The sequence below is a fragment of the Cyanistes caeruleus genome, chromosome 5, assembly GCF_971803275.1.
Source record: "Cyanistes caeruleus chromosome 5, bCyaCae1.hap1.1, whole genome shotgun sequence".
In the NCBI taxonomy this organism is placed as follows: Eukaryota; Metazoa; Chordata; class Aves; order Passeriformes; family Paridae; genus Cyanistes; species Cyanistes caeruleus.
In genome coordinates this window covers 33597714-33610994 of record NC_141705.1, presented here as the reverse complement: position 1 = coordinate 33610994, position 13281 = coordinate 33597714, and positions in this window count along the sequence as shown.

Sequence of the window (13281 nt, the reverse complement as noted above, 5' to 3'; positions counted from 1 at the left end):
TTGACAATAGGCACTATTCATTATACACTTGGTTTCCTGTATTTAAAGACACTTCATACTTGGAGTAGTATTAGCACAGTTGCTGAGCTGGCTTTCCTTGTGGCCCATAAACTCCATGTTTTTATGTCCGTTTTCAGTGATGCTGTCTTTTCCCCCAGCTTTGTTAACCTCTCCCCAGGTCTGAGATAACCCCTGGAGGACAGAACCGCCTTTATCTTGTCTCAAGTTCCCACTGCAGTGACTTAGCTTTCAGTCCAAGTTTCAGTTCATATTTGGGGTGGGGGGCACTTTGGTGGTCTTGGTGGTGGCAGCCGGCTCTCACCTCTGCCAGGCCCAGAGTCAGTGCTGCCCTGTCTCTCCTTTCTCTGCTCATCTCATGGAAAAGGCTTTCTGTGGCCTCAGCCACAGCCTGTTTGAGACAGGCAGCTGAGCTCTTTAAGTCCTTACAGTAGGCTGGGCTAAACTTGCATAGGTTGTACAAATCAAACTGCTTAAGAGCAGAATTCTGAAATGCCTGAATGAACTGCTATTGTAAGTATGTTCTTTTACCTTAATTAAAAATTTACAAAGCCTTTGTGAGCTATTTAGGCTGCTGGTAATAGGTGTTCCAGGGGTGTTTGTGTGAAGTGAGGAAGTTTGCTGTACGGAAGTCTAATAAATAATATGAAGCACATACTCCGATGGCTTCATCTGTTCACATAGGTAATAGAGTTTGCTGTTCATGGAAGATGGTTTCAGGTATCTAGGAAACTGTTGTAAAACTGTGGTGCAAATATGGTGCTTTCACAGAAACTGAAGCTGTGTTCTGCTGGATCACAAATTTCAATGGATTAACAGGCTGTCTTTTTTCCCCTGTGAAGTGCACTGTAAAGCAAGAAAATATTTTCTTAGGAGTCTCTAATCTCTAAAGGTTAAAAAAATTATTTTTGTACTCTTCTTATATAATGCATAAGGACAACTTCTTAATAGAGAGCTTCAGGCCTGAGAAATTTGTCATGTATAACACAATAATGAAAAAAATATTATCTTTCCTGTGATAAAGTATTCTGAGCATATTGTTGCATTTTAGCTAAATAATTAAGTCTGTTCTGCTCTTATGAAAACTATGATATGAATGAAAAATATTCTACAAAAATGAATATATATAATATATTATATAATTATATATAATATAATTATATATATATAGTGCCAATTCTAACATGAAGAACATTGTATTCTAACTAAAAGATTTTATCAACATAATATATAAGCTTACTTTCATTTCTAATGATTTCCAATGTCTTCTGCTCTTGTTATTATGGCAAAACAGCAAAGGTTTCATTTGCTTATAGTTCCTTTATCATTAAAACTCTAAAACCTACTTAAGGACTTCTTTCCCTGCTAAATGATGAAGTCTGTGAAAGGCAGCTGTAAATCTGTGTGATAAGTGAACCTGATTTTACTGGGACAGATATCATAAGGATTTTTTTTTTTTTTAATGTCACATAGCTGCCTTTGCTTTCTGCTGTGGCATTTTCATTAAACTTACATTGCTTGGGTGTTAGAACTCGTGGAAAACAGAAAAAGAAGGAGAAGATGTGATATCCAGCTGTGCAGGCAGAGCATCATTTCGCGATTTTGAGTTCTTTTGACCTCATTGTTGATTTTCATGTCCAAAAATTAAGCTTATGCATACAACATAACAATATAAAGCTTGCTTTGAGAGTCATATTGAAGCCTTTTGATTTTCAGGGCAGTGCCCCAAATTCTCTCCTTTCTTAGTGTGAGCAGAAAAAGAGGTAAATAAGGTATATTTTTCTCTGTTCCTACCAGCTAGGGTTGTCTCCTTAGGGATTGAACCTCCTTAGGGGTTGACCTTACAGTGAGAAACAGGATATAAAGGGGAGGATACTACACATGCACTGCATGTTTGAGGTCTCTTAGTCCTGCTAAGAAATTAGAAGTCTATCCTTACAGACAATAAATAGTGCATGGTACTCAATATCATCTTAAAACGAGTAACATAGCTGTACCCTGGGGGGATAAAAATAAATAATGCTGTACCTGAGGCCTATATGCCCTTTTCTCAGTGCTCTTCACTGTGCATTTTGTCTTTTTTTTATACTGTCCTGTTGGGTAGTTCAAGACCAAATAAGATTCCTCCTTATCTTTCTTTCCCTAAGGCGAAACAAACCCAGTTCTGTCAGCCTCTCTTTGTACACCGTGCTCCAGCCACATAATCATCCTAGTGGTTCACTGCTGGACTTACAGAAGGAAAGCAAAACTCCCAGTAGAAAGCAGAAAAATAGAAAATCTTCCTCTAGGTAACAAAATAAGAAACCTTTACCACTGTACATTGGAGTAAATAGAAATACCAGTTGAATGCCTGATTGCATTTTCTATAAAATCTCAGCAATTTGGTTAGATGCGAATTATGAGTATCTCAGTAAAACCTCAGACAAATTGACTAAATCTCCTATTTTCATCTTTCTAATAATTTAGCAGTTTTTGTGTAGAATTAATATTTGTTTCAAATTACAGATTGGAATGGATTATTTAAATAAAGTCCTTTCTAAGTGATGTAAAGCACTTTGTCTTCCTCATAGATAAAAGGATGATATTATTCCCCGTTTTCCACATCATTTCAGTCTCTAAGAGATGTAGCAGTGAAAGGAACATACAGTGAGTACAGCAAGAAGAGTGCATACAGTGTTATCTTCTCATATAGGAGATATTAGGAGGGAAACTTGTGGTTGTTCATCATGATGTTTCTTAACATTTTAAACCCAAAAATACATGACATTTATCAAATGCAGAGCTTTCAAAAGTCATGAGTCAGCAAGAAGTTTGTATCTGCAGTTTTAGTTCTACTTAAGTCCAAATCAATCAATTGTGAAAAATTGTGCTATCAAACTTTTATTACAATATTTTGGTATATTCACTATTTTTGTCTTTAAATTATTTTCCTTTGTATTCTTTGCATAGATTAATCCCTACAATTGTAGTAATGGGTCTATCCACAAACACTCAACATATTTTAATTAAAATTGTTCCATTTATTGAAACCAAAGAATGGGGAGGGGAAGATGGGATGGGTTAGATTCCTGGATTGTTGCCTAATAAAGTGGCATAATGTGATCAGTTTATTGAAAGTAAAAATTAATATGGTTTATTCTGATTCACTTTTTATCCAATGTAAATAGACACATAATAGAAAGCAGCATTGCAAGCTGGTGTAGTTCATATTTAGCAGTAACTTAGAAAGTGATTGCTGTTAGAAATATTATTTCTTCTTAAATACCCCCAGGAATCTAATTAATAGAAGTATCTTAGAGGGGACAGTGTAGGTCTCTTTATTGATTTTCACCTTTATCAACATTCTAATGATTACAAGCTGAAGTAAGTCTCGCACACCTCAAAGAGACTGCTCTCCACCTTCAAAGGGTGATTATTTCTTATTTGAGCTTTCTATTTTTATGTTATCAGTCTTTCCATCTGAATGAAGATCAGCATGTAGGCTTGGTTTGAATAATTTAAAAAACAAGCTACTGTTATTAACAAAGGAATCTGACTTTATCACCTTTAAGCTAACTTGAAACTTACTTTTTATATTAACTGCAATTCCAGCAGAATTTTAAGTGTTCAGGTTAATCATATAAACACTGATTTTTTTCCAACTGCATTTGACTATTCAAACTGAGCCTTTAAGTTAAGATGGTAGTTTAGATTTAGAACCATTTTTGAAAGTCATATGTTTAAAAGATTCAAGTTGATGATAAATAATCATGACCTGTCATCTACACTAGTGGTTTTATGACAAATAATACATAAGTATGTTGTGCTAATTTAAAAATATTAATGATCTGAAAAGTTCTTTTTCAGTAATTGGGATCAGCCCCCAGTCTGGCCAAGAAAGATGTGTGTTTTTCTTCAGATGGCCAGAGTATGTTACCTCATAATTCCAGAGGAATTGATGAATACTTGTGTTTACACAGATAAATAGTATTTAGTAATGTAAATCTGAATGTTGGCAGATAATTGTCATTGTTTCACCCCAGTCAGCAGCCAAATCCCACACAGCCTCTCCCCCACCAGCGGGATCAGGGAGAGAATTTGAAAGGGTAAAACGCAGAGAAGTCATTGCTTGAGATAAAGGTAGTTTAACTCAAAAGCCACACACACGAATAAAGTGAAACAAAGAATGAATTCCCTGCTTCCCATGGGCAGGCAGGTGTTCAGCCATCCCCAGGAGCACAGGGCCCCATCACAGTAACAGTGACTTGGGAGGACAAAGCCATCACTCCAAACCACTTTACACCCTGAGCATGATGTCAAATGGTCTGGAATATCCCTTTGGTCAGTTGGGGTCACCGGTCCTGGCTGTGTCTCCTCCCAACCTTCCATGCACCCCCAGTCTTCTCACCAGCATGGTAGTACAAAAAAAGCCTTGAATGTGTGGGAGCCTTGCTCAGCAATGCCAAAAACATCTCTATGTTGTCAACCCTGTGTTCTGCACAAACCCAAAACCCACCTCCATATCACCCACTGTGAGGGACATTGGCTCTACCCCAGCCAGAACTAGCACAGTAATGAATCTATTAATTTTATTTTTTTCCCCACAACTTTGGTGTCTTGAAGTATATACCTTTGCTTCATTATGATTCTTGATTTTGTATAATAGAATGATAGAATCATTTATGTTGGAAGTTATGTTACCTTTGCCATGGGCAGGGAAACCTTTCACTAGATCAGATTGCTCAAAGCCCCATCCAATTTGGCCTTGGACACTTCCATGGATGGGGCATCCTGGGCTTCCCTGAGAAACCTGTTTCAGTGCCTCATCACCCTCATATTAAAGAATTTCTTATTGATATCTAATCTAAACCTGCTCACAGTTTTCTCAGGTTCCATTTTAATCAGCCATGCTCAACTCACAGTAACTAGAGAAAAAAATGCATTTCCTCTCCTTGCTTGGGTGTGGTAAGAAAATTCTTTTGAAGTTCTATATTTTACTTTAGAGGTAGAATTGCATAAAGCAAGTAAATTCCATTATCTACTTAAGTCTTAGTAAATATATGCTTTTCCTAAGAAGAAAAGGTTTAAGTTCTTTTGATTCAATTTGCATAATAATACGGAGACCTTTCAATAAGAAATTCAGGAAAAACATAAATAACTCCTTGCCTGCAAGTATGTAGAGTATTAAATACTAAATGAGAAGTTAGGTTAAAAAAATAAAAAACTAAACCAGCCAAAAGCCTATTGGTAGCAAGGAAATGTTCATAAGCACAAAACAGCATCCTGATCAGTGCCTTCAGGTCTGATATAGCAGAAGTAAATATAGAGCTGAGCCGAAGACTACTTTGTCTTTAAATATTTATTGTATGGAATATGTTGTATATTTAGATTGTGATTTAGGTAATATGTTTCCCAGCTTGGTTTATTTATTACTAAAACTAATATATCTTCTTTTTCATCTTAAAAATAGTTAAAAATGTTATTCCTGAAAATACAGAATAAAGTAAAAAATGATCCAGCCATGTGATTGGGGGAAATTGAAATAAGATTGTAAAAGACAGAAAAACTGGAACTTAATGTATGATTTACTCATCCTCGTTAATGAGGCTTAGAAATTATCTCATTTTATAGTCTAGTGAGACAGCTGAGCAATATCCAGAATTTCTGATATAAACATAGGAACAAAAATGTGTTTGCTTTAAAGCAAGCCTGCTGGATGGGAATAGCCATTACAGTCAACAATGAAGCAATGAATCTGTGCCTAAAGCAGCACAGTAAGGCTTTTCATAACTTTTTGTATGCATAGTAAAGAGTAAATTTGCAGGAACATCCACAGAGATTTAAATTAATTTCAGAAAGAAAATTATTACATTAATTTGTTTTCTACAAATATAATTTTGAATTAGTTATTCAGTATGGGTTTTCCCAGTTGCCTTTAATAAAATGATAGAGATGGGCTTATGGGGAGAATCTTAATTGTTCGGCTTTCCATTTCTGTTTGACTCATTTTCAAACTTAGTTATTAGTGGGAAGTAGCTGAAGTAAATGAGTGTTTGTGAACTCTAGTGCCTGATTCTGAGCTTTTGCTTGGGCTTACTCAAAGTGTAGTAGATGTTTTAAAAGCACTGAACATTTTATTTTCATTCAAAGTAGTGTCCTCCATGGAGCTCTGCTTTGGGAAGAATTTCACTGTGGGTAAGGTTGCAAAGTCACGGTTTACTGTAAAGTTTATAATTCTTTTGACCTTACGGGCATAGTGTGTTAATTTAAAACAGCATGTTGCAGCTTCTGTTCCAGTTATGAGTAATCGTGCTTAATATTTTTCCATAATATATCTCTATTACAGTGTTTAAAATATGCAGAGCTCATGGTGCAGGAAAGAGTAAGTGAAAAATGGTCACTTGTCAAATACAAAGGAAGAATCAGGATAATTTTTAAAATATTATTTTCCATTAATAATTTTTACCTGAAGGACATAATTATACAGACCACTGATAGGAAATTACAGGAATAATTTCTTATTCCTTCAACAGATTAAAAGTTTCTAATTCATTTGCTTTATCAAGAAACTGTGTTTCTTTAGTGGTTAAATTTGTACAGTTGGACACAGAAAAAATTCATGCAGAATATTATGGAATCAATACAATATAACAGTATTCCTATGATAAAAAAGGGTCATATAGAGCTATTGCTGCAATTCTGTGAATTGATATTTGTAGGTATAGAAAGAAAATGTAATTATTATCATATTCATACGATTATGCTTCCTAATGCTTCTGATTCATCATAAAAGAAGTTATAGATAAAAGTTTATTCCAACCTGGTAAATAAGAGGATTAACCAGAAGGATTATAACAAAAGTTATAATCACAATAATTTATGAATATTCTTTTATTTTATTCTTTCTTGACATGACTGTTCAGAACAGCACTGCTTGCTTTCAGCTAAGCTTACAGACTTTTGTCCAAAGAACGTATTTTTTTGCACTGTTCCTGAGACAGACTTGAGCAGGGAGTATTTCTGGGATTTGAAATCTGCTTCTCTCCTTTCATTTCCACTAAAGAAAGAAATAAAGAAAATAATTCTTGTGCTTTGCAAGGAGTCCTTTCAAATGCATGAAAGAGAGTGCTAAGCATGCCTCCTCTGTTAACTTCTCAACAACCCAATGGCAGATCCTCACTTGGGATGTAATCCAGCCTTGTACTGTACTTGAGTTGTGCATAGTCTTTGTTTTTGTTGTTAATCTTTGTCAACACCACTGAAAAAACCCGTAAAACCTGCTTACTGGGACTAGATTGATCTTATCCATATCATAGACTCCACATGCCCATTCTCAGTTTGGTTGAAACATTTACACTAAGTTTCCTTTCAGCACAAGATCTCCGGTTTTAGGTGGCATTAGCGTTTGTAGCAGTGTGTACACAAGACCTATTGTCTCTAGCTTCAGAGGCTTGCTAGACAAGTTCTGTTGTGTGCAGGCTCAGAAAAATGGCTCTGTCTCGGTGACTGCTGAGTTATGCTTTGGTGCAGGTAGCTTGGGGTGCAGCTGCAGTGCAAGCTGTGGGTTCAGTCCTGGAGCTGAGAGCCCGAGCAGGAGGCTGTGAACTGCTGACCCCTGGCACAACAAGGGCCCGGGGACCTGTGGTGTGACCAGGTCTAAAATCCCAGAGATTCCTTTGTTCAGGGCTCCATCCCAGAAGCACCAGATCGAGCTGTCATTCTCTTATTTAATTATTGCCCCAAGATGAAATTGTTTTAAGGATCTGGACGTCTGAGGCTCTGCTATGGGAAGCTGGGGTCGAGCCCCTAAGGAGACAGCGAGTGCAGCTGTGAAGGGACCTCGGTTGGGTGTTAAGAGTGTGACTGCCAGAGGGAATCTGGGATAGCTGTGAAAAGCCTGGTCCCATCACAGTATTTGTGTGTATTTCACTGCTTGTAGTAAATTAGACAACTTTGTGCTGCTGATTGGTGGCACAGTAGTGGGAGGGTATATTTAGTGTTTAAAGAGAAGATGTAATAGTTCCAGCCTTTGTATAGTTGGGACTGATGAATCTTAATTCTCACATTTAGGGCAGATTTTCAGAAAAAGGTAGGAAATAAAGAACATAGAAAAGAATTAAAACTTCCAAAGAAAAGGGAATAAACCCGTTATCATGCTAAAGGTTACTGTTCATCTAATTATAGTTTATATTCAATATGAACACCTTGTTCAATGATATTTAATTCAAATCAAGGTGCTCAAGATAGAATTACATATTGAGAGAATTCATTAGAAGTTTTTAAAGTAAGCTGAATAGATGTGTCTCAAATTGTATTTCATGAATCTGTTCAGGTATTTAAATTAGATCTGTAAATTATGATGAAAAATCCACAAGGGATACACAATTAGGTAAATTAGCTGTTCAAGGCCAGGAGCTACTGAACATTTATTGTACAGTGCTTTCTTTTATGCTGTTTATGAAAAACAAGTGAATGGCAAAAAGAAAAAAAATGTAGCACCTATGCAAAGTTTAAAAGAAAGTTAGCAGAGATGATGGCTGGAATAATAATAAAAGATTTCTCTCTCATAATTAGTTTTCCAGTCTTTGCCTATACATTGTCACTATACCACTAAAGTAATTAAATGTAGGACAAATGATTACTTAATGTATTTTATAAAGCATGTGATTTTTTGACCTCTTGAATTTGCCCATTCATAATCTGATTGTCTTTTCCTGAAGTGTAGGCTGGCCTTCCTGAATCAACAGCAATATATAAATGTAATGGTTATAACAGTTTAATTGGGAGAATTGCTGTCTGTAACCACACACCATTTTAAGAAGGGGATTTTAGTTTTTGCATAGTTCATGTGACATTTTTAAGCGTGCCAAAGGGATGTTTACAGTAGTTGAAATGTGATGCATGTATTATATTTATTTTGTCAGAGTTGTAGTGGGTGCTACAAGACTTGCTGCTTTCCTGTTTTCTCTCACTTTTTCCATAGGCTTCCCACCAAACATCTATCTGCATTCATTTTCTGGGCTGCTGTAGCATAAGTGGGCATAACCAAGCTACCCTTGTGGTAGTTAATGCATGCAACATCGCATACACCACAAGGTCCATCTGTTTTTCAATACTGAGCATCCTCACCAGGACAGTATGTTGTTATCTCGTGCTGGTGATTTTTTTTCAGCCTTTGCCATGAAGCTAACCAGAAAGAAGCCAGATTTTATGCCTGCCTACCTGGAGTCATACCTGCTCAGTCTCACAGAGATGAGCTTGAGGCATATGCCTTGATTTCTGTTCTCACCTGTCTATCTGTGCTTATCCATGCCGTGACACATCATTAGAGCTTGAGTACTGTAAGTAATTACATCAGTCTTAGCATTCATGGTTCTAGTTATTTTTCAAGCACCTAACAGCTGAAAATATATAGAACTGTGAAGCTGAAAGGTCTAGATGTTAATTTTGCATCCTGTAAGTTTATTTTTTCGGTTGTTTTTAGTGAGATGTATTTATTTTTCCAATTGCTATTATCACCTAATGGACTATGCGAGCAGACTTAAAAGCAAAATGAACAGAGCTTGTAGTGTAAATTCTCTTCCTGGAGATTAGTCATTATTAACAGATTATCAACAGAATGCATCTGAAGACTGTCCCCAGGCTAGGCTGTACCTACACATCCCTGGTAGGAATGGTTGTTCTAATCTTAAAATCCTGTCTTTCCCTAGGGAGCCACTCCTTCTCCCTTTCATGCAACAGAGGTAGCAATCCACCTGCCTCACTGAATCAGCAGTATCCACTTAACCTCTTCTCAGCAGGAAAAGCACCTGCTAACAGCATGGGGTATTGCTGGGAAAATTATGAGCCTGCTACCTTATATGTTAACAGTGATTAATATTTGGTATTACTGTTTCAATATGTAGGCGGCATTACCACTGTTGAGAAACTGCCTTAACCCCAGCTGCTGTTCCTGCAGAGATCCCTCTCACTTAGAACATGTAGTTATGGACTGCTTCTAGCAAGAAAGTAAACAGAAGCATCTTTCAGGCCTTAGACAACAAGGAGATGGGTAAAATGCTGTGTGTTATAGTTTAAACAAACAAATGAAAAAACCCCAAAACCAAACAAGATTCAAATTTATGTACCATCTTCATGAAATATCAAAAGTTAGGGACTTCTTGTTATCTAAAGTGTTACGGAAAGGGGGCATTAATGCTGGGCTACATTTCCAGAGATTAAAGTTTTGTGATAGTCTATGGAAATACTTCTTTTTGTCTCAGGAACACAAGCACACTGAGATAATGAGAACACAACAGTGTTCTCTGTTTTCATTGTAACACGTTTTCCTAAATTAAAATGTAGCACTGCTGTTTCCTTAAGTTTTATGTAAATGCATCAGATTCCTGTAAAATCTTGGTCATTATTTTCTAAATTGGTTGCATATCGCTACTGATCAACCCAGTTTTTAGAAACAATTAGTTTGACTTAATAGTTTGTAAACTGTAGGTAGCAACAAGAAGCTGTGGAAATATATCAAAGAATTTGTTTTTTTCTTTAGCCTTTTGGAAAATACTGTGAGCTCTTCTACTGGAATTTTAATATCTGCATCTGTAAATATTATCAAAACTTACAGGGAAACTGAAAAACTGGAATTGTATCTCCTTTTATTACATTTACAAAAGGATATAATTACAGTCTAATCAAGCTTCAAAATTATTTTGTTAATTTGAAATAGATGCCTTAAGAGGAGGACATTACTGCAAACAAAAAGAATATGTTAGCAAATTTTTGCACTTTAGTCATCCTAGCAAGATACTGCTCATATTTTTCTAAATCTTTTTCTATTACAAATACAAGCAATTCTATTTGTATCCCCCTTTCTTATTTCTATCTTTAATTTCCATAGTGCTAGGCAGTCTGGATCACCTCTCTTCATCCTTCCTTTAAATCTTCTCTGACTTCATATTTAGGTAACATAATAATTAGTTATATAGTCTTATTATTATCTTGAACATTCTGTAAGCACTGCAAGAAGAGTCATAAGTGAGTATCTCTCTATTTAAAATTACACAAAAATCTTTAGTCAGATTCCTACATTGTTGTTACAAAAAAAAGGTGCTCTGCATTCATATTAATCATCTAGATAATTTGAAAATATTTTTATTAAAGTATTATATTTTTTGAAAAACCATCGTGCAGAAGCTTTGAAATGGGGCAGGATGATTTTGTTTTCCCCATGAATTTCAGATTTGGTTGGCTACCAGAGACAGAGTGATACTAACATATGGACATTTCCTGGCAGGTTATTCTGACATGGATATTTTGTTTGTCAGTCTAGAAGCGTGCCTCTCCTTTTAATGGGTTTTATGTGATTGGGGGGTTGCAATGTGAAGAAACAACACCAAATGTATCATGGTTTTCATCAATGACACTGTCATTTACCCTTTTTAATCATTATAGGAGCTGAGGGCAAAGCTGTATTTGCAATGCCCGTTGACCTGACATGGGTAGGTGATGGGTGCTGTGCTGGTTCCAGCTTATTTGAAATGTTCTGGCTCCTTTATCTTAACACATCACTTTGTGTTAGGCCAATGCTTCTGGAAAGCATCCACATGTTTCTAATTCTTTTTATAATGTACACAGTGAAAGAACTAGCAATCTACTGACAATGTACACATACATGATTTACCAGTTGATTAATTTCTGGCAACAGTGAAGCTTCTATATCTATATAAGATGTAAAGAAAGCCTCAACTATATCTAAGTATTTATTTAAGAGGACAAGTATCTAGTGCAATTTTCACAATTTGACATCTTGCAGAAAACACTATAGTCCTTTATTGCATTTGTATAAACCAGCATAAAAAACAGAGCAGTTCCACCCCAAAACCTCTGCTAATTTAAAGGCAAAGTGTGTTTTCAATAACTATTAACTTCAGTACTTGGCAAAGGAATATAGTTTGTCAGAATGGCTAGACAAAGAAAATTTTCTTTGTTATTAATTTATAGAGCCTAAATTCAATATGTGCTTTTAGATTACTTGATGGTCTGATTTCTAATAAAACCCACTGTCTAGATAGGAGTAGAAAAACTACTATGGAGAGAGGGAAAATCTACTTTTGGATACTTTATGAGTGTATATATATTATGACCAAGAAAGAGGGTAGTTGGCCTTTAGCTTGTCATGAATTGTCTTCGATTTGTGTAAAAGGAATTTGCTATTTATCTATTTCACATCTGAATTTTTCTCAAAGCTATCCTTCATTTTTAGTTGTATTGGAAATATGTAAAAATCCCCAAAATATATATTTTTGAATTCATAGTTATTAAAAATTAAGCTGCTGCAGTAAAAGATCATTGGTCATTATCTGTTATTATTCTGAGACCTTTTTAGTTTTTAGATCTTCTAGTTGTACACTGTTAGCCTAGATGTGGAAGTGATGTGGACGCAATTTTAAATTTATCATTTATTTATGTATTAAAATTATCATATTTAAAATTATTATAATTTTCTCTGCCAACATTTCTGAAAAATGAAAGCAGAATTAAAGAAAAAAAAATCAATTTAAATATAATTCTTACTAATAAATGAAAGTAAATCAATTTTGTCAAGCATTAAGGCTTTGCTAAACCTTTATTTCAGAAGGCTTTTTCACAAAGTTGAAGTTTCCTTCCAGCCTGTACTTACTACTGGCCACTAAACATGAGTACCAGTAAGATTCTCTGTTTCTCCTCTTCTGGTTTCTTCTTTGGGTGTAGCTTGCAAGGAAGTTCTGTGAGTCTGCTAAAAACATTTAAATGAGTCCTTTTACATGAAGCTTACTATAAGGGGTTAAGGTATTGTCTCTTCAGGTATTTTTTTTTTTCCTGAGAATAAACTTGAGACATATAAATGCAGATCTTAGTGGCTCCCTATGTAAAACAGGTGTTCAGCAGTGTGTAATTTCCCTTGGTGATACACAATATTACTACAATAAATATGGAATATATACGTACACATAAGCACTATTTTCTGGTGCACTACTAATTAATTTCTTATGTATAGATGGAGCACTCTTGAAATACACCCTAGGAATTCCACTTTTTCATTCTATTGCATCTAAATACTTGGCATACTTTTCCATTATATGGAGTGTATATGCCTCCAGGAGAAGTGTCTGGCAGTTGCAAATTTCAAATGTAGGTAGTTTCTAGCTAAGAATAATGAAATTCAATTATTATTCATATTAAGACAGGTTATCAGTTATCTTAAAAATGCAACACTTTTTTTTTTTTTTAATAGGAAATACTTAATTTTAATTG